Source organism: Triturus cristatus, chromosome 5_2, assembly GCF_964204655.1.
Source record: "Triturus cristatus chromosome 5_2, aTriCri1.1, whole genome shotgun sequence".
NCBI classification, from domain to species: domain Eukaryota; kingdom Metazoa; phylum Chordata; class Amphibia; order Caudata; family Salamandridae; genus Triturus; species Triturus cristatus.
Genome location: NC_140588.1, coordinates 990,162,245 through 990,181,329, shown reverse-complemented (window position 1 = coordinate 990,181,329; position 19,085 = coordinate 990,162,245). Strand labels below are relative to the sequence as shown.

At 49.5% G+C, this 19,085-nt stretch overlaps 1 protein-coding gene across 1 annotated transcript in view; it reads right to left on the bottom strand.

Moving 5' to 3' along the window:
- ABCB7 (ATP binding cassette subfamily B member 7) overlaps nt 1-19,085 on the bottom strand; it is an 801,099-nt gene that overhangs the window by 734,637 nt on the left and 47,377 nt on the right. The window lies entirely within an intron of this gene.

The following is a 19,085-nucleotide window of genomic DNA, read 5'->3' as shown; positions in this document are numbered from 1 at the left end:
TCCAAGGCACTCTTTGTTTGGGGGGTTCATGTGACTCCATGCCAGACGCCACACACCTCACGGTCGACGCGGTACTTTGAATTTATTCACAGCGTCATAATAGCCCCAGGTGGAGCCATTTATTTTCTACAAGCTTTATTTTGAAAATAAATGTTCTGAAGTGCAGTTTTACTACGTGTATGGCGGATTTTTGTTGTTTTGATCTTGTTTAGTTTAGATAAAGATATTTTTCTAAACTGGTGTGGTGTAATCACTGTATTACTGTGTGTTTGGAGTACAAATACTTTACACATTGCCTTTGGGATAAGCCTATCTGCTCATGCCAAGCTACCAAGTGGGAGAGCGGGGGTTTTCCCTTACCCTGACTAGAAGCAAGGGTCCCTACTAGGACAAAGATGCATACAATTGCCAATTTGAGACCCCTGTTCTAACAAGCCAGCAAATAGAAAGAAACCAAATGTGTGTCACAAACCACAAAGCCAATGGTAAGGAATATGCAGAATGCATTTGTAGGTCAGCTTCCAGAATGTCCCTAAGAAGTCCTTAGCAACGGGGGCGCTAGGTGGCGCACGAGCGGAATGGCCGCACTTGTGTGAGGCTCCCGCAGACTGACTTCAAAATCCGACATTTATCCTACTCCACTCGGAGATTCTAACCTGAGGAAAGACAGGATGTGGTCCTGCTAATATGAGGGACTTAGCAGTGAACAGCGGTGGTGGCCTTGAGCTGATTGGCACCAGATAGCGGCTGCTGAAATCGCCGACCGAAGGCAGCGGTGATTATCCTGGAGCCGGGGAGCGGCAGCGCTGACTACGAGAGCGGCGGGATTTGCACGAGGCGGACAGTCCGCGGTGCAACAGTCGCTGTGAGCGCGCTGCGCTCAACGGCCCTTTTCCGTAAACATCGCCCGCTACTGAAAGTTGCTGAGTGCACACCCGCACATATGGCGAAAGAGGTGGGGAGCGGATTCTGGCTGTGACGACGGAGGAGAGGCATGTACTGATTCTGCCCTGCGGTGTTGTGGAAGAGGTGAGAGGGGCTCCTGCGAAGGGCGGACATCGGAAGGTGTGGGGCTGACTGGCCCGAGCGACAGGAATGGCATTGCGCTCATGCTGGGACACTCGCAGGCATCGCGGTGGTAGCGAGCTGCGCCGAACCGGAGTACTTTCTTGGCGGGCAGCAGAGTTGCTGAGGTGCGCCGACCGATAATTGCAGGCTAACGGTGGGAGGCATGCAGCGGAGGAGAATGCGCCATTTCCTTGCTACCTGGGCAGCGAGGGTGTCACAGTCTGCATGACTGGTGCCTGAGCCAGGAGGTGTCGCGGATTCAATTGCTGCCTACGGCAGGATCTTCTGGGTCCTTTCAGTCAGGGAGTGTGGATACGAGGGGGGCCTTCTCACCAATGGTCTTGGTGCGCTGTGGACAGTTGGGTGAGAATTGGTCTCATTAGTCGCGCACGAGATTGGTGCATGAACTGGTGCGCTGAATTGCACGTACAGCAGCAATATCTTCTACATAAAGAGGTGAGTGCAGCGCCTGCTCCTTCTTACAACACGGAGAACATAGCCTACCCCTCAGACACTGATGCTACCGGATGGTGGATATGGATGCACCTAGCATGAGACGTAGTGACGCAGCCGAGTGAGCACTGCTACACTACAGAAGAACGTGCGAGGGTCTCTGTGACCGGGGGCAGGGACACAGCGGCTAGACCCGCCAAGCCACGGAGAGCCCGCAATGGACCACTGATGCCTCTGTGACTTGTGATGTGGTGAGTTGTGCGTCCTACGCTACCCTCCGGAGCAGCGCAACTATGTATCTTTAACCTAGCTCGGTGGGTTTGCAGGTTGGGGAGGACCCAAACCCCCCTCGTCCTCATACGTGGTCTAAAGATGGGGAAGACGGATGCCCGTCAGCAGAGACTGACCTTTGATGCCCGGAAACCGGCCAGACAGCAACAGATGGAGACTGGTTCGGAGGTAGAGCCCTCACAACAAGAGCAGGTGACAGCTCCAGGGGAGAACTTGAAAACTATTTTGTCGGAGATGCAGCAGGGATTCGCGTCATGGCAGGTAAAATGGACACGATGCAACCCGCATGGATGCGATAGCCCGGAAGATCGAGGGCCACGAGACGCGATTCAAAGAAGCGGAGCAGCGTATTTCCACTGTCGAAGACACCACTGATCACGTGCTAAAAACAACAGAACAGCTTGATAAGTTGCTTAAAGTTATAGCTGCTAAGAATGAGGACATTGAGGCACGTAGTCGGAGAATCAACATACGCGTTCTGGGAATACCGGAGAGCACAAACACAGGCAAATTGGAGGATTATATCAAAAAGCTCCTGACAGCTGTGGTGGGAAAGGACTCTCTCTCCTTGCAATTTATAGTGGAGCAAGCTCCCTGATCCCTTGGGCCTCGACCGCCTCCTGGCAGCACACACAGGCCAATTATTGCTCGCCTGTTAAATTACAGGGACAGAGATGTTGCGTTGCATGTGGCCAGGGAGAAGAAACAATTGTCGTATGAGGGAGTAACTTTCACAATGTACCCGGATTTTACACTAAATGTGCAGGAGGCGCATCATCGATTTTTAGCATGAAACAGAAATTGAGGCAGGCTGGGATTGATTACGCTCCGTTATACCTCGCTCGTCTCCGTGTGACCCATCAGGGAACGCAAAAATTCTTCAATAATCCTCACCAGGTGGAAGAATATCTGAAGCAGCTTCCTAGGCAGAGCAGAGCGTCGACACAGCTGGAAGGGTCAGCGAGATCCTCATCACCAGAAATGGACTGATTGCTGCCACAGAAGGAATTGGAGGGAGATGGCGGCTAGAATCAAGGCGCATGGATCTGGCACTGCTTGGAACACTAAGTGGGCTAGGACAAACACCGTTGTGGCCAATGGGTGAGGCTTTACCAAGGTAGCGTACTGAGGGAGGAGTATAGTATACTGTTACAGCCAGCCACCCTCGACATCTATCCAGGGACTAACGGAGAGGGACGCTGGTCCTGGACAGACTAGAGGTATCCGTGAGCCACCCAGATGCATAGCCTCACCGGGAAGTACCCTATTCTCGTTCTCTATTGTTCTCCGCTTTTCCATATGTACTTCTCAAGTTTGGAATGGGAAGAAGTTGACATGATAACTAGAATGGAGAAGCTGTTGGGTGTTGGGGTGGGGGGGGGGGGATCTCTAATTCTGGCATGTTTGGGATGCTTCAGTGGGCGGGGGAGGTAGAGGGTGGGGAGTTTCAAAGGTACGGTAATACATGGGCACAGACTGTTTTTGTACATGCAGGGCATTCTGAGTCTGTACATGATGGCCTACATAGGTTTACAAAATACAGGGCAATTAGAGATGAACAGCAGTGATGGCGCAGGGGGATAGGACCACGCTCAGGGTGCTGTCCTGGAATGTCAGAGGCCTTGGGGATCCGAGGAAACGGAGACAAATTCTGGCATACCTGGATAGGCAGCAGATACAAGTGGCCTTATTGCAGGAGACTCACCTGGACCCAAGGGCTATAAATCATTTTGCATGTAAATGGGCAGGATGTCACTTATTCTCCTCCTGTTCCTCATATGCCCGTGGGACAGCAATCCTCCTCAAAAAGCAGATTCGATTTGAACAGGCAGGAGTGATTGAAGATACGCAAGGCAGATATGTTATTGTATGGGGGCGGCTGGACAAAGACTCTGTAACGATAAACTGTTATGGTCCTAACACGGATAGCCCGGAATTCTTCACCGACTTGTGGAGTAAAATACTAACTGTTGGTTCCACTCACATAATAGGGGGGGGGGGATTTTAATGTCGCCTTACAGCCTCACCAGGACAGATCTAATGTAGCTATGCACCACTATACCAAATCAAGAGAGGCGTTGCAGGGCATCCTAGAAGAAGGGGGGGCTCATTGATAGCTGAAGACATTTTCATCCACAGGAGAAAGAGGGTACGCACTTCACGTTCCACAGGGTAACTTGGGCGAGGATAGACTATTGCTTCCTGTCCAGGGGGCTGGGGTCCAACATCCGCAATGTGTCGCATTTGGCTAGAACATTCTCGGACCATTGCCCGGTAAAGGTATCGTTCACCCCACCAGGTTATGATAGCCCTAGGCCAAGTTGGAGATTCCAACCCACGGCTTTGTTAGATGCCGTTTTTCATGCGGAATTGGGGGAGGAGATTCGGGATTTCTTTTTTAGAAATAAGGGATCGGTTAGTAGCGTGGAGGTGATTTGGGAGGCTTTTAAAGTGACCGTCAGGGGGATAAAGAAAATGGATTATGAAAAAACAGCGCAGCACGAACTAAAATTTCGGGGACGCTATTGGGTAGCCCGCAGATATGGTGAAGGGGAGAGACCCGGGAAGGCTTTGGCAGAGGTGACACGGCATCCTCGATTTAACACACACATATTGGAGGTGCGGGGCCCTGGTAATACATTGCAGCAAGACCCATTAGACATATTGGAAACGTTTATCACACACTATAGTACGCTATATACGTCCCAGAGACAGGGGGTCGCTTGAGCTGGAGGAGTTCATGGGAGAGGTGGCGCTCGGGTGGCTTGGAGATGCGCAACGAGAATTTTTATGTCATCCCTTCGAGTTAGATGAAATTCGAGAGGCAATTATGCAGTTGAAAAATGGGAAGGCGCGGCTGAATTTTATAAAAGCTATATTGATGTAATGGCACCAGTACTAAAAGAAGTGTATGAGGAATCCTTAGAGGTGGGGACACTGCTGCCCTCGATGAGAGGCCATGATCACATCCCTGCTGAAGCCAGGGAAACCCCCTGAATCTTGTGACTCATACCACCCACTGTCACTAATAAACTGTGACACAAAGATATTAGCAAAAGTGCTGGCTAATCGCCTGTCCCTTCTAATGGACAAACTTGTACTTCCGGACCAATCGGGGTTTGTGCCGGGCAGATCGACATCGCATAATCTCAGGACTTTGTTCTCATTGCTGCAGACAGTAGACCTCGAATTCCCACTGGCCGCTGTGTTCCTTGATGCCACGAAGGCATTCGATTCTGTGGAGTGGGATTACTTGTTTGGGGTTCTACAGAAGATGGGATTTCCACGTTTATACCTCTCCTGGCTCAAGCTACTGTATCATCAGGCCACAGCAAGAATATTGATAAATGGCCACTTGTCCCGACCGATAACTTGAAGAGGCACCCGACAAGGGTGTCCGCTATCCCCATTATTTTTCGCTATCGAGCCGCTGGCTGCTCGGCTGCAGCAGGTTCATAAAGATAAGGCATTTCACTGTTGCCTACGACAAATATTGATCTCGCTGTATGCGGACGATATTACGTTATATGTTAGGGATCCGCAAAGCAACATAAATCCCATACTGCGAGACTTCATACGGTTTGAAGGCTTTCCGGTGTGGGTATTAACTGGGGGAAATCTCAGGTGTTCCCTCTAACGCCGGTAGTGACCCCGTTTCAACTTGGTTTTCCGCTAGAATGGTGCCACGCGGACTTGAGGTATCTCGGGGTTCAGATAACTAGAGACAGGGATGAAACCATAAGGGCGATCTATGGCACAGCCATTGAGCATTTAAATACTAACACCACACGTTAGATAGCGCTGCCCCGGGCTCTGGCAGGCCGAGTGTCGCTCATAAAAATGGTAATACCCACGCAATTTCTTTATCCATTTCTCAATATCCCCTACCACCCTGGGCGGCTTTTTTTCACCACACTGCGCTCTGAGCTCATACGATTATTGGGGGGGGGGGGGGGAGGCAGCCACAACTAAAATGGTCAATATTAACCAGGCCATATGAGCAGGGAGGTTTAGATGTCCCTGAATTTGAGGTCTATTTTTAAAGCGCTCAGGCGCACTATGCCTATTATTGGGTGTATCCTTCTCGATATATGCCCCAAGTGGCAGTAGAAGATTGGCTTGTGGATCCAGTGCCGCTCAGTGGCATCATATATGGTCCTGCGCGCACACGGGCGGCAACTCCCACCACTATCACTAGTACGGTTGAAGCATGGCATCAGATAACAGCCCTCCTAGGTGCGTCATTTCTTTACTCCCCTAGCTTACCGCTCTCTCATCTCACTATTACAGGAAAAGGGTTCCAAGACCTATGTAAACGCGCACATATTAGTACATGGAGAGATCTTTTTCATGAGGGAACTTTCCGCACATTAAAACATTTCCTGCAGGATGTGGAACCCACACCTCTGGGTGTTTTTTTATATGCAAGACTGCGGCAAGGTATGCGGTCGATCCTCCCAGACTGCCCCCGGGAACCTAAGTGCCTCGGGCCCTTGCATCGGATGTTACGATCCGGTGATGGCAGACATCTGGTGTCGGGCTTATACACTACAATACGAGCACATAGATCGGGGGTAGATAGTCCGTCCAGAATACATTGGGGTGGAAGAGTTGGAGAGAGAAGTTACTGATGAACAGTGGCAATATTGCTGCCTTCAGACCGCACAAATATTGGCCAGCAGTAGGCTCCGCGTAATACATTATAAGTTCCTGCACCGCTTATATTATACGCCGGTAATGAAGTTACGTTTTAAATTAGCGGACAACGATAGATGTGAGAGATGTAGACGGCCAGGGGCGGGCTTCCTGCATTTAGCTTGGGAATGCGAGAGAATACAGGAGTATTGGGAGCAGGTGTTTGTAGCATTGGAGGAAATGATAGATAGTCAACTAGAAAGATGTCCAGTCCTTGCGCTACTAGGGTACACGGCACAGATACCCAAAAAGTACAGGAAATATGTCGCTATATCATTATTACTGGCAAAGCGAAGGGTTGCCTGCAGATGGGGCAGAGGCCGAGCCCCGAAATTCAAGGAATGGATGGCGGATCGAATATATTGCCAAGAGCAGACTAACACCTACACTGAGTTACTACCACAGGCTTCTCAACCCAAGGACATATGTGCGCCGTTAGCCGAAGCAGGGTAGAAAATGGACTCTCCTTTTTTCCTACTACTTAATGCTACTCGGCTGGGCGTGATAGAATAGATAATAGCCAAAAAGGGTCTCATTTTTCTCTAGTGAAAATGGGAAATGTCACTGAGGATTCTGTGCCTGTTACACCCCCAGGCGGTTTGAGCGGGAAAGTTTGCTCGTGTTCTTGGTTATCCTGTACCATAGATATTTGCTTGACTTGTAAAAATTTGCTAAGAGAGGTGAAGGCTCTCATGTTAACCAGTAACACGTTCCTCAGCTTGTTCAAACTCATTGCCTGGGTGGACTCCTCAAGATATCCTCCCATTTGGTTGTCCTCCAGCTGTGGAATTCTACACCATGGCGTATGGGATGGCACAATGAGCTCACTGAGCAGACTCTCCTGTGGATAGGCACAGTCCTGGTCCAGGGGGCCAGTCTTGAGGGCTTTCAGCAATGGGACTTCATTGGAATTACTTCAATAGGGGATGTAATGGAGAGCATTACCCATATAGACCCTATGACTATAATTCAAACTCCACTGTAGCAAATTCTGCCGCTACTTACAACTCTGATACGCTTTGACTCCCTACAACACAGGATTGGGAGCATTACCCAAATTCAACCACCTTGAGGCAAAGCTACTCATGTGGGCATTGGGGAACCACAGGGTGTCACAGTTCTACCGCACAATAATACACCATACACCGGATTCCTTTGGGGTCCTCCACTCTGTCTTGGCATGAGACGTAGGTCCGCTCACTGATGAAGAATGGCAAAGGCCAGAGCCGCTCAGTGAAATTCAGCAGTTTCTACCAGGTTGCGACTAGTGCAATACCTCTATAGGGTATACTTTACTAGATGCAGATTATTGAATATAGGTATGATAGCCTATCAGGACTCCGATGCCTGGTTCCCTGTGGTGACCTGTGGAGCTGCCCCAGAATAGCCCCATTCTGAAGACAGGTGATCTCTTGCTTTTTAGGGGTCCTGGGGTGAGACGTACAATTTGACCCTAAGCTATCCCTCCTACACAAACACCACTGTAGGAGTGAACAGTCCTAAACAAACACTGCTTTGGCAGGCACTCACAATAGCCCCTCCATTGGGGAGTGGAAAAGAGGAATGGACTTTTGCAGGAGTATGGAGAGACCAGTTTATGACGCTTGGGGATGCCCTAGAAAATACATTAAATATGGTGATCTTGGGCGGAATACCCTGGTATCACAATCACCCCTGGGATGGAAAGGGCTGAAACTCTCAATGAAGAGATATGGAAAGATGGAAAGGGCTGAAACTCTCAATGAAGGGATAGCAGCAGGAGGTCCAATCTGACTACCTGGAGGTTAGAACCTGCCTGGGAAACGTTCACTGTGAGAGTGTGGCATGGAGGTAAATGGGGAGTGGGCAGGAGGATGCGGATACGCGCCTTTTTTCTTTTGTGTTAGTTTTCCTTCTGTTAAATTTTATTGTAGAATTAATCTGAAAGAGACTGTTTGTTATAGATTCCTTACCTTAGAATTACCCCGAGGCGTCAGACTGGATCCGGAGAAATCTTTTCTTAGTAGTACCCCTGTGCGTCGGTAGGTGGAGTCGATCATCTCCACATCCGTCGTCGTGTTTGCCAGGATGACGTTTCGGTGCCTACTTACACGTCGCCACTGCAGGCTGACGTCAGTTCTTTCGTTTTCCGCACCTGCCTAGTGCAGATCTGGAGAGCGCTACCCCTTTAGTGACCTTTTGTCGACTTCTTTTTCGAGCCTTCGACTTCTGGTGTCCAAGTGACAGACCAGGTTCAAGCCTTGCTGTGCCTGTCACAGGCTGATGTCTGTGATGGACCTGCGCCGGGACACTCCTTGGAGTAGCCGCACGCTCTACAAATCACAGATAACATAACATAACCTGCACCTCGTGTGCCTTGGTGTCTGGAGCGTGACCACGACCCGAAATCATGCTCCGACTGCCGGAACATGAATCCAATGTCTTGCAGGAGCAGTCCCGAAAGTTCTTGGAGGCCTGGCATTCAGCTCCGCGTCGCTCCCGGTCTCATTCGAGGAGAAGGTCTCAAGACAAATTGCAGAACGCCCACATCTCATCGAACTCATAGTCTTCGAAGTCCTCGGGTAAGTCAAAGCACAGGAAGAAGGCAAAGAAGCACCGGCCTTCTCCCAGTCGTTCAGCAGATGCGACGCGGGACCCAGAGTGTTGTTGTTCTAAGGCTCTGTCTCCGGAGCCTACTTCAGTAATGACTCCGCACCTCCCCCCACCCCCATTTCCAGGAGCCGGAGCGTCCCTGCCCAACTTGGTACATTTTACAAAGCCATCCATTGCATCTTTGGGCAGCCCGACTCCACCAGTGTGCCTTACGGCCCTGCGGAGCCGGTCGGGGGTCCTGGGCCTTCGATGCCAATGGCTCCGGCCCTGGCAGAACCCCTGTGGATCCAAGCCTGGATCCCGATTGACACCGGTCAATCTTACACGACCTTCCCTGGTACTGATCCTGGCAACGACGCCCTGACGCCGTCCCCATCCTCAACCCTGTGATGGACCCAGACTGATGTCGGATCAGACGCCAGAAAGTACTTTTGTTCTCCTGTTCATCTCTGGTGTTCCCCATCGCCCAGAAAGTGGTGATGAGGATTGGGAGGGGGTCGCTGGACCCTTTAGCAGACTAGCTGGAAGAGCAAGACTGGAGAGAGGACCTGGGTGACGCCAGTGGTCTGGACAATTCCCCAGACCATGGCATGCTTTCTCCCCCTACCGTGGCTACGGAGGAGGGAGCTTCCTACATTGTGGTGGTGAGAAGGGCAGCGAGGTCTTGGCCCTTGAGCTCCCTTCAGTGGCAGTCAGGACTAACCTCCTGACAGAGGTGATTCAACCTGCGGCATCCACGTCCAAAACCCTATTGCCCTTCAATTAAACCCTCACGGACATCCTTCTGGGCACCTGGTCCAAGTCCAGTACAGGGGCTCCTGTGGAAAGGACGATTGCCCGCTGCCATCAACTGTCCCCAGGGTGACCCAGTTTTCCTCACCCAACACCCTTCCCCCGAGAGCTTGGTGGTCCAAGCCTCTTCGTCCAAGGGCGCATTCCCTTCTACTCCCCAGATAGGGAATCCAAAAAGCTGGATCACCTTGGGAAGCGCATGTTCTCTTCCTCCAGCTTAGAACTGCGGTCTGTGAATACAGAGTGCCTCTTGAGCCGATAATCCCATACCATCTGGGACTCGGTTGCACAAGTGTTTCCTCAGTGCCCGGAGGAGGCCCGGGCCATTCTCTCCCAGGCAGTGGTGGATGGGAGATGCAGCCAAATTCGCAATAAGATGTGGGCTGGATACCACAGACTCACTAGACAGAACAATTGCCACGTCGGTGCCCTTCGATGCTTTGCCTGGTTTAGGACATCTGGCTTTTCGGGGGGATGTCCAGTCTACCTTGATGGACATGACATTTGATGGCCATCGCCTCTTTGGCGACAAAGCAGACTTGGCACTGGAGCGCTTTAAAGATTCTCGGGCTACGGCCAGATCTTTTGGACTCACTGCTCCTTCTCGTCCACTCCAGTCGGCTTTTCATCCCTTTCGTGGCTTCGGAAGGGACACCCAGCTACGTCCGTCCCATTCTAGCCACCGGTTCATGCAAGCTGCCCAGCCTCTGTGTGGCCGTGGACATGGGACCCAGCGACCTCACCGGTCTGGGAGCCAGAGGGCGTGCCAGTCCACCCTTTCCTCCCTGCAGCAGCCTCCAAGTCTTCCTAGTCTGACCTTTCAGGGCAATCAATGGCCAGTGGGCTGCAGGATTCGCCGTCGCCTTCCCCCCTGGCAATCAATCACATCAGGTGAGTTTTGCAAACAAACGAAGGGGCTACTTCCTCCCCTTCAAGACTACTGCTCCTTTCAACCCACCATCTTTCAATCGCATGTCAGAGGATCATTTAGCGCTTCTCCGCCAGGAAGTCTTGGCTCTCTTGGCCAAGGGAGCTACTGAGAGGGTCCCTGCACCAGAAGTAGGTCGTGGTTGCTATTCCCGCTACTTTCTGGTGCCCAAGAAGGACAAAGGGCTGCATCCTACCCTGTACCTCAGGGCCCTCAACCGCTTTCTCGGCAAGGAGAAGTTCAAAATGCTCACGTTGGCTCAGGTCCTGTCGACCCTTGACCCTGGAGACTGGATGCTGGCGCTGGACTTGCAGGATGCCAATTTCCACATCCCTGTCCTGCCAGCCCACAGACTACCTACGGTTCGTGGTAGGCCACGAGCATTTTCAATTCACTGTGTTCGCCTTTTGCCTTGCCAGTGCCCCTCATGTGTTCACGAAGGTGATGGCGGTGGTCGCAGCTCATCTGCGCAGATCAGGGGTTCCAGTCTTCCCCTATCTCGAAGACTGTCTGTTGGAGGCACGCTCGCACCAGGCTGTCATCTCCCACCTCCAGACTATGGCGGACCTCCTCCATTCGCTGGGGTTCACTATCAGTAGTCCGAAGTCACAACTAAATCCCTCTCAGACGCTCCCTTTTATCAGAGATGTTCTGACAGTGCAGTTTCGGGCATATCCTCCCGAGCAGCAAAGTCTGAGATATTCGGGCTATGATACAGATGTTTCAGACTCTCACGGATTTTGGTGAGAATGACCCTACGGCTGCTGCGCCTCATGGCCTCCTGCATCCTGCTGGTGGATCATACCAGATGGCATATGCGGGCTCTGCAGTGAGACCTGAAGTTCCAGTGGGCGCAGCATCAGGGGAATCTTTCCGACTAGGTCCAGATCTCGGTGGGAACTGCGCTACAACTGTAGCGGTGGTTAATCAACTACACTTGGGTCAGATCCCTCTCCCTTCCCCAACCAGACCTCACAGTAGTGTCAGATGCATCACTCCTGCGATGAGGCGTCCCTCTGGGAGAAGCAGAGATCAGAGGAGTCGGGTCTCCAGCAGAGTCCGAGCTCTACATCAACCTGTTGGAGCTCCGGGCAATCCGCCTGGCAATGGAAGCATTTCTTCCCTCTCTCAAAGGGAAGGTGGTGCAGGTGTTCAGAGACACCATCACCATGTGGTACTGCAACAAACAGGCAGGGTGGGGTCGTGGACCCTATGTCAAGAGGCTCTTCACCTCTAGACATGGCTGGAACATCAGGGCATGATCCCTGAACGCCAGGGTGAACGAACTCAGCAGTCAGTGCCTGGTAGATCACGAATGGCGTCTTCACTTGGAGGTGGTGCAAGGTCTCTTTCTGCGGTGGGGGGAGCCTTGGTTAGATCTGTTCACTACCAAAGATAACACGCAATGTCTGCAATTCTGAGCGTTGGAGTTTCCAAGACGGCTCTCACTCGGCGAAGCTTTTAGTCACGAGTGGAGTTGTGGCCTCCTGTATGCTTTTCTGACAGTACCACTTCTGCACCAAGTGCTGAAGATCAAGCTTGACCAGGCCCAAGTTATTCTTGTAGGCCCGGACTGGGCACGAAGGGTCTGGTATCCCGAGCTCTTGAGCATGGCCATCGATCCTCTGATCAGACTGCCCCTTCGGGTGGATCTTCTGTCGCAGCAGCAGGGGACGGTTCTTCAACAGAACCTCCACCTCCTCGCGTGGAGATTCAGCGGCGACAGTGGACAGCTTTTGAACTCCCACCCAAAGTCTACATCATCTTGGCAGCCAGGTGGCCCTCGTTCCTTCTTAAAGTGGTTGCACCTTATCACATAGGACAAACTACCACTTTGCCCACCTTTTTCCCACCTCCGCACCTCCCAAGGAGAAGGAGAGACTCCATCTGGACCCTAAACGTCCGCTGTCCTTCTACCTTGATCGCACAGAGGATTTCCGGGTGGATGATCAACTCTTCGTTGGCTATGTAGGTGCCAAGAAAGGTGAGGCTGTTCAAAAGCATACCATCTCTCAATGGGTGGTTATATGCATAAAGATCTGCTACGCTTTAGCGGAAAAGGAACCTGCAGTGGGGCTACGTGCTCATTCCACTAGATCTATGACAGCAACCACTGCATTGGCACGTGGATTCCCCCTTCTTAACATCTGTCAGGCAGCCACGAGAGCATCCTTGCACACGTTCACCAGATATTACTGTCTGGACAGCCAAGTCTGGAGGGACGGCTATTTTGCCCGCTCAGTCCTCCAGGACTTTCTGGTGTGAACTTAGTTTGCAGACCCTCCTCCGGGGGTGGGTATTGCTGGGGTATCTATTCTAAGGTAAGCAATCTTTAACTAACAGTCTCTTTCAGATGAACAAATTTGACCCTGAACCTCCGCCTGGGAAAACACCTGTTGGCCATCCGCCGTTGGGAGCCCACCCACCCCTACAGACCTCGCCCGGAACCTTGGCATAATGCTGGACTCCTCCCTCTCCATGAACCGCTAGATCAACGCTGTTGCGTCCACCAGCTTCAACTGCCTCCACGTCCCCCGCATGGCCTTCAAATGGATCCCACTCGACTGCAGAAAGACCGTCACCCACGCTCTCATAACCAGCAGACTAGACTACGGCAACACCCTCTACACTGGAATCAACAAAACTCTTCTACACAAACTCCAAACCATCCAAAACGCAGCTGCCAGGCTCATCCTAGGGACTCCACACCACAAACATATGACTAAACACCTCCAAAGCCTCCACTGGCTCCCCCGTTGATAAGAGAATCACTTTCAAACTCGCGCCATGAGACCCTTACACGGGTGAGTAGCACGCTCTATAAAATCACTAATTGATGGAAGTTACTTACCTTCAGTAACTATGTATCTGTAAGAGACATATGTTAGTTATAGATTCTTTACCGCCCACCCACCCTCCCCGCTCTGCCAACTGACTTCTAGGCATAGGGACTCCCTTGCAGGGCCCTCGTTGGTGTGCAACAGTGGTCAGTGTCTTTCATGGCTCTGCGCTTCTTGCATGGAAAGTCGTGTCAGAACAGACGTCAGCGCGCAGGGGCGGTGTCTAAGTAGGCACCGCGACATCATCCCAGCGACCACGACGCGGAGTCCACCGATGCCACCCAATGATGCTCAGGGGTACTGCTAAGAAAACATTTCTTTAACAGGGATTCAAATTTTACACATTTACACTACATTTCAATATTTCCTCACTTCTGTTTTTGCCCCTACTAACCACCTTTCAGTGATTAGCAACTGCTTCTTTGGAAGTGCTAGGGCATAAATCCCCAAGTGAGTATCCTTCCTTCTGCGTTGGTTGGGGAGAGATCTCGCTCAGGTAAAATGTTAAAATAATGAGGCCTAAAAAGTGCACTTTAAAGCTCAAGTTTCAAATGTGTTAGCTTGAAATCCCTAGGTTATGAAGGGCCACTCAGTAACTATTCCAATACTTTAATATTCATCCGCCAGACCACATCTCACCTGCCCTAGAAGATCTTCATTGGGTTCTCATCGCTAGATGTTCAACTTTCAAGATTCTGTCAATCACCAATAGGGATATAATGGGGGGGCATTCAGCTTTCACACAAATAGAGATCAAGAGATTTACAACAAGGATGACTTATTCTAACCGACTTGTTAGAATGGAGAAGGAAGGATGTGTGTACATGGATTTACTTTCTTTGCCCCTCTCAACGAACAAGATGTAATGTTAATATACCTCTTACAATGTTGTGCACTGACTGAGATGATATTGAAGCAGGGTTTTACTGAAAGTTATGTAATATATTTTTATTGGAAGATAAAATAATAAAGATTACAACCAAAGATCAGAAGACATCCATAGAAGAGAACACTCAGCTCTAGGCTGCTACCACAGCTAACTATCGCTGCTTTTCAGAAGAAATGCATCAGGGGGGGCAGTCATTCTCCGTACAGCAGGCTAAACTCCAACTCCAGAAGTCTCTTCCAGCAAAGAGAAGAATAACAAAAAAAAACACATAGAATTCAAGAAGGCTGTGAAGAGGATGTCAGATAAGCCTAATGAAATCCATGGCTCAGAGAGAAACAATGGGAAATTATGCTGTTTCTGAATCGACTTTACAAAAGTAATTCCATGGTTCTTCCATGATGCCTGAAGCTCAAAGCCACCGAGATGGTGTCCAATTCCCTTGAGACTACCCTAAGAAGTTTCTATCAATGGCAGGAAGATCCTGCCAGATGCTAAACCACCCCTCCCATGCACCAACTATATCCCAGCAAATTTACATTCTAGGAAATGTGCTCTGTGCGCAATGCTGAATAAAGGAATCCTTTTAAAGATCACTTTGAACTGAAACATATATTTGGACTGTTCACAATGAGGGTACAGCTCACACAAAACGTGAAGTATAACTTTCTGTATTTGCAGGACTACAAGCTCCTTGTGACCACGCACTGTGCACCTTCTTTTCCTTTGATCAGAGCCTAAAGGTCACTCTTCTTCAGGCTGCATTACTTCCCCTTTCAATTGGTCCCTTTAAATTAGTCCCATTCCCAGGGTGTCTACCATCTACTTCGGGTTTCTGATCACTCCTTTGAGCTGTACAATCTACTTGGATTGCACAATCACCATTTCACAGTGGACCCACACACCCTTGTATGTATAAATTTATTTTTTCTTTTGCCATGTCGGATTGCTTTTGATGGATTACACCATCTTAGCTCCTGGGTGGTCTTCTGATAAATTGCGGTTTACGTTTTTTTAATATAAGGACTGGTGTTTACAAACTCCTCTCACTTTGCAGTCAGAGAAAGAAAAGTAAAGTGAATTATGTGACAATCTTGCAGGGGCATAGGGAGTGTGAAAGGAAAGGCTGACATTTTTAGTAAAACAAGAACACGCAAATGCCTGTAAATTAACTGTACACATTTAGCAGTTAGGAAAGCAAAAATATGTGTTTTGTAATTCAGAAGTGTGATGGAAACAAAGATTTTAACAGGATCAAAACAAATGAAGAGACTTTCCTTAGTGATGCACAAATGACTGTTTTATTTTTTTAGCCTGACCATTCCCTGGAGATTCTCAGTCATATATTAAGACTCTCCTAAGAAGGACGGTATGAAAATGCAAGGAAATGAATAAGTCACTCCATTCTGCAGAGTTAGACAGAATATACAGCTCCGTACAACAGTGCTACTTAGCAGATCAAATCAAACATCAAGTATGGACAGCGCACACATGATATCAGTCCTACAGTCAGTATCCCCAAAAGCAGTAGTAAGAAGCATTCAGCTTCTAAGATATAGTTGAAAAAGCTACAATTGTCCCTAAAAGTCAAATTTGCAATGTATAAAACTGCACATATTTTGGTACAAGTCTTATTTCTTAATTAGGAATAATAAACATTTCCCAAAAAAAAATCTAATTTGCACGCAATTAGCCGGATGTATCAGATGCTCATTTTTCGCACATAATGCTGCCCCATGTGCCCATGTATCACCATCTCATGCCATGGAAGTCTACAATATGTCCAGACTAATCCCAAAGGTTGCTGCACTCTGCGTAGTAATGTTCATATATATGTATCCGTGGCTCAAGCATCAGTCCACGATGTGCTTGTAACACCATGCGTTACAGAGGCAATGAAGGTGTGGGAGAGGGTTCTGCATAAGACAATATTAAAGTGGCCCCAGCATGCCAAGGGGTAGCCTGTGCATGACAGATACAATGGGACTTGGACAACAAGCAGATTAAAGGATGGCAGTGGTGGAAAGCAGCACCTGCACCTGTATTCGGGGAACACAGCTGATGTGACAGCCTGTGCACACTCCCACTTGATTCTAGTCTGACAGCGGCAGCAGCTCCCCGATGGCTCTCTACTGGAGGGAGACCAGTGGCGTAGCTAGAGCTTCTGGCGCCCGGGGCTATCCCCCAGATTGCCGCCCATGGCAGGTAGCGGGTGAGGAGGTGTGCGGGGGAGAAAAGACGGTGAGCAGCGGGGGTGGATTGGCTGTGTTTAAGTTATGACGCCACTCTCTACTCCACTGCAGGTGAAAGCAAAGGTCGGAGAGGAGGTGCAGCAAGCCCAATACTAACCTCGCATCCCAATGCAGGGTGTCAGAGAGATTTACATAACATACAGATTGACAATAAATCACGCAAGTGTGTAAATCAGTGTACAAGATGTGTTGCATGTGTCAGTGAGGGTTAAAAGGTGTAGCAGTCACATATCCTACATAGCTCCCTGTGCTATATTAAAAGGCTTAGTATTTAAGAACTGCAAGTAACAAAAGGATCTGTGTTCACAGCAGTAACCCACTTAGCTAGCTACATCCCCCCCAAAAAATATACAGTTCTGCCATCTGCATAGTACATGATGTGCTTTGCAGGCACATTAACCTTCTATACTACTTTGAGTCAGATCTGGGACTACACAAACAGAAATCTCTCCAAGAAAAATGTTAATCTCCAGGGTTATTTCACCAAGTATTATCCCCCGACATCTACTGGGCACCTCTGCAGCAGATGTCTAAACCCTATAAAAAAATATTAGAAAACGCAGACTTTGTAACCAATTAATCATAAAAGATCTACTAACATGCTTCTCCTTGTTGCCAATTTCTTTGTGGCAGGGTTTTAAAAAATGTGTAAAATTAGTTGAGACGCAGATTTTGCATCGGGATTGCGGCACTTTTTTTTTTTTAGCACAACCCCAAAGCAAAATCTAATTTGGTAAATCTCATGATATACCTAATAAAAACAAATATGTGAGATCACAATATCTGATGTTACTTCTTGTGCTGTTGGTTACTGTGATGCCATGTGCGATGTCATGCATTGTGACATCACTGACTGTGATGGCACACACCATGATGTCACTTGCATACTGACTAACTAGGTTAGTTCCCACCCATGTGTTGGAGCTGCAAGACAGTCCACAGCTTCAAGGCATTCCATTTTAGTACGGAAACATTTTACCCCAAAACAAAACCTGCTTTGCCAATGTTCTCCCAAAATTACCCCCCATTACTTTCAAGAGTAAAAAAAATACAATGTACCTATTTTTGCCCACAGCGCAGGCAGTTTCATGCTCTCTCATCCACTTGCTTCCAAAGGCCTGCACTCCTGTTAAAAGAACTGTATAACTTCCAGTATTGCTGAAGTAACAGAGGTCAGTGACTAAACAGTCAAAACTGCGAGAACTACTCTCTTCTAACCTCGGAGGGGGGCTCATTTGTTAAAGGTTGTTTGCCTAAAGGCTACCAAGAAAGGTGTTGGGCAGAAGCAATAGGAGCTCTAGCAATAATTTAGACATGGGGTGGTGGTGGGCTCGAAAGTTCCACCGCGTGCTTTATGAATGACACAGTGCGCTATAGGAAGGGGAAAAAGGATGTGTTGGGGTGCCACAAACGTCACAGATCACCCATGCACAAGGGGGGGAAGAGTGTGAAGGGCCCCGTGAAGGTAAAGGGGGGGGTCGTCGTGAGTGGGTGTGTGGAGGCAGGCAAAGGTGGCTGGTGATGGTTTGAGAGAAGAAGAAAAACACGTGAGAGATGAGGTCAACTGTAACAGAGGTCAGGAAATCTATTACTGAAGGAGAGTGGCGCGGCTCGAATTCAAGAAGATTACGATTTAGAAATTAGTTAGGGGTGTGGGGGTGCCGGGTTGGGGGAGGTTGAGAATAGGAGACGCGATGATGCTGTTTAAAGGCGGCTGTTTAGGATGGCTGAAATGGAGTGTGGTCTAGGGTGGCTAGAAAAGATGAAATCGCACTGGACTCGAGCGCGCCAGCGGCCTGGCTGCAGGTGTTTGGACTCCCTAAGGCCTGGCTCCACCCCAGCCCTGAGTCTCGGGATGTATCGCTCTTTCTCACCCCGACCTCCCTGGGAGCCTCGCACATTGATCCCGGACCAGGGGGTTGCTTTGGGTTGCTGCGAAACAGTCTTCAATAAACAGGTTGGTGGTGGTGCAGAGCTCAGGGTGTGTTTGTATATTACTTAAGGGTTCAAAAGTCAGCGATGCCCTGCTGCAGGCCCAAAGTTAAACACGAGGCCGCGGGCAGGGCTCAGGGCTGCTGTCCGCCTGCAGATCGGACAGCCCCGGCTCGTCTCTCACCGGACTGTTACAGGGAGCAGCAGTCGGCGCTCCAGTCCCACCTCCAGCACGGACTTCATAGCTGCCAAGGTTTCAGATTGCTAATGTGTGACATTTTCGTATTTTCAATGTAATTATTTATGAGTGACATTCAACAACTATGAGTAACACTTTCTCACCAGTACAAATCAAG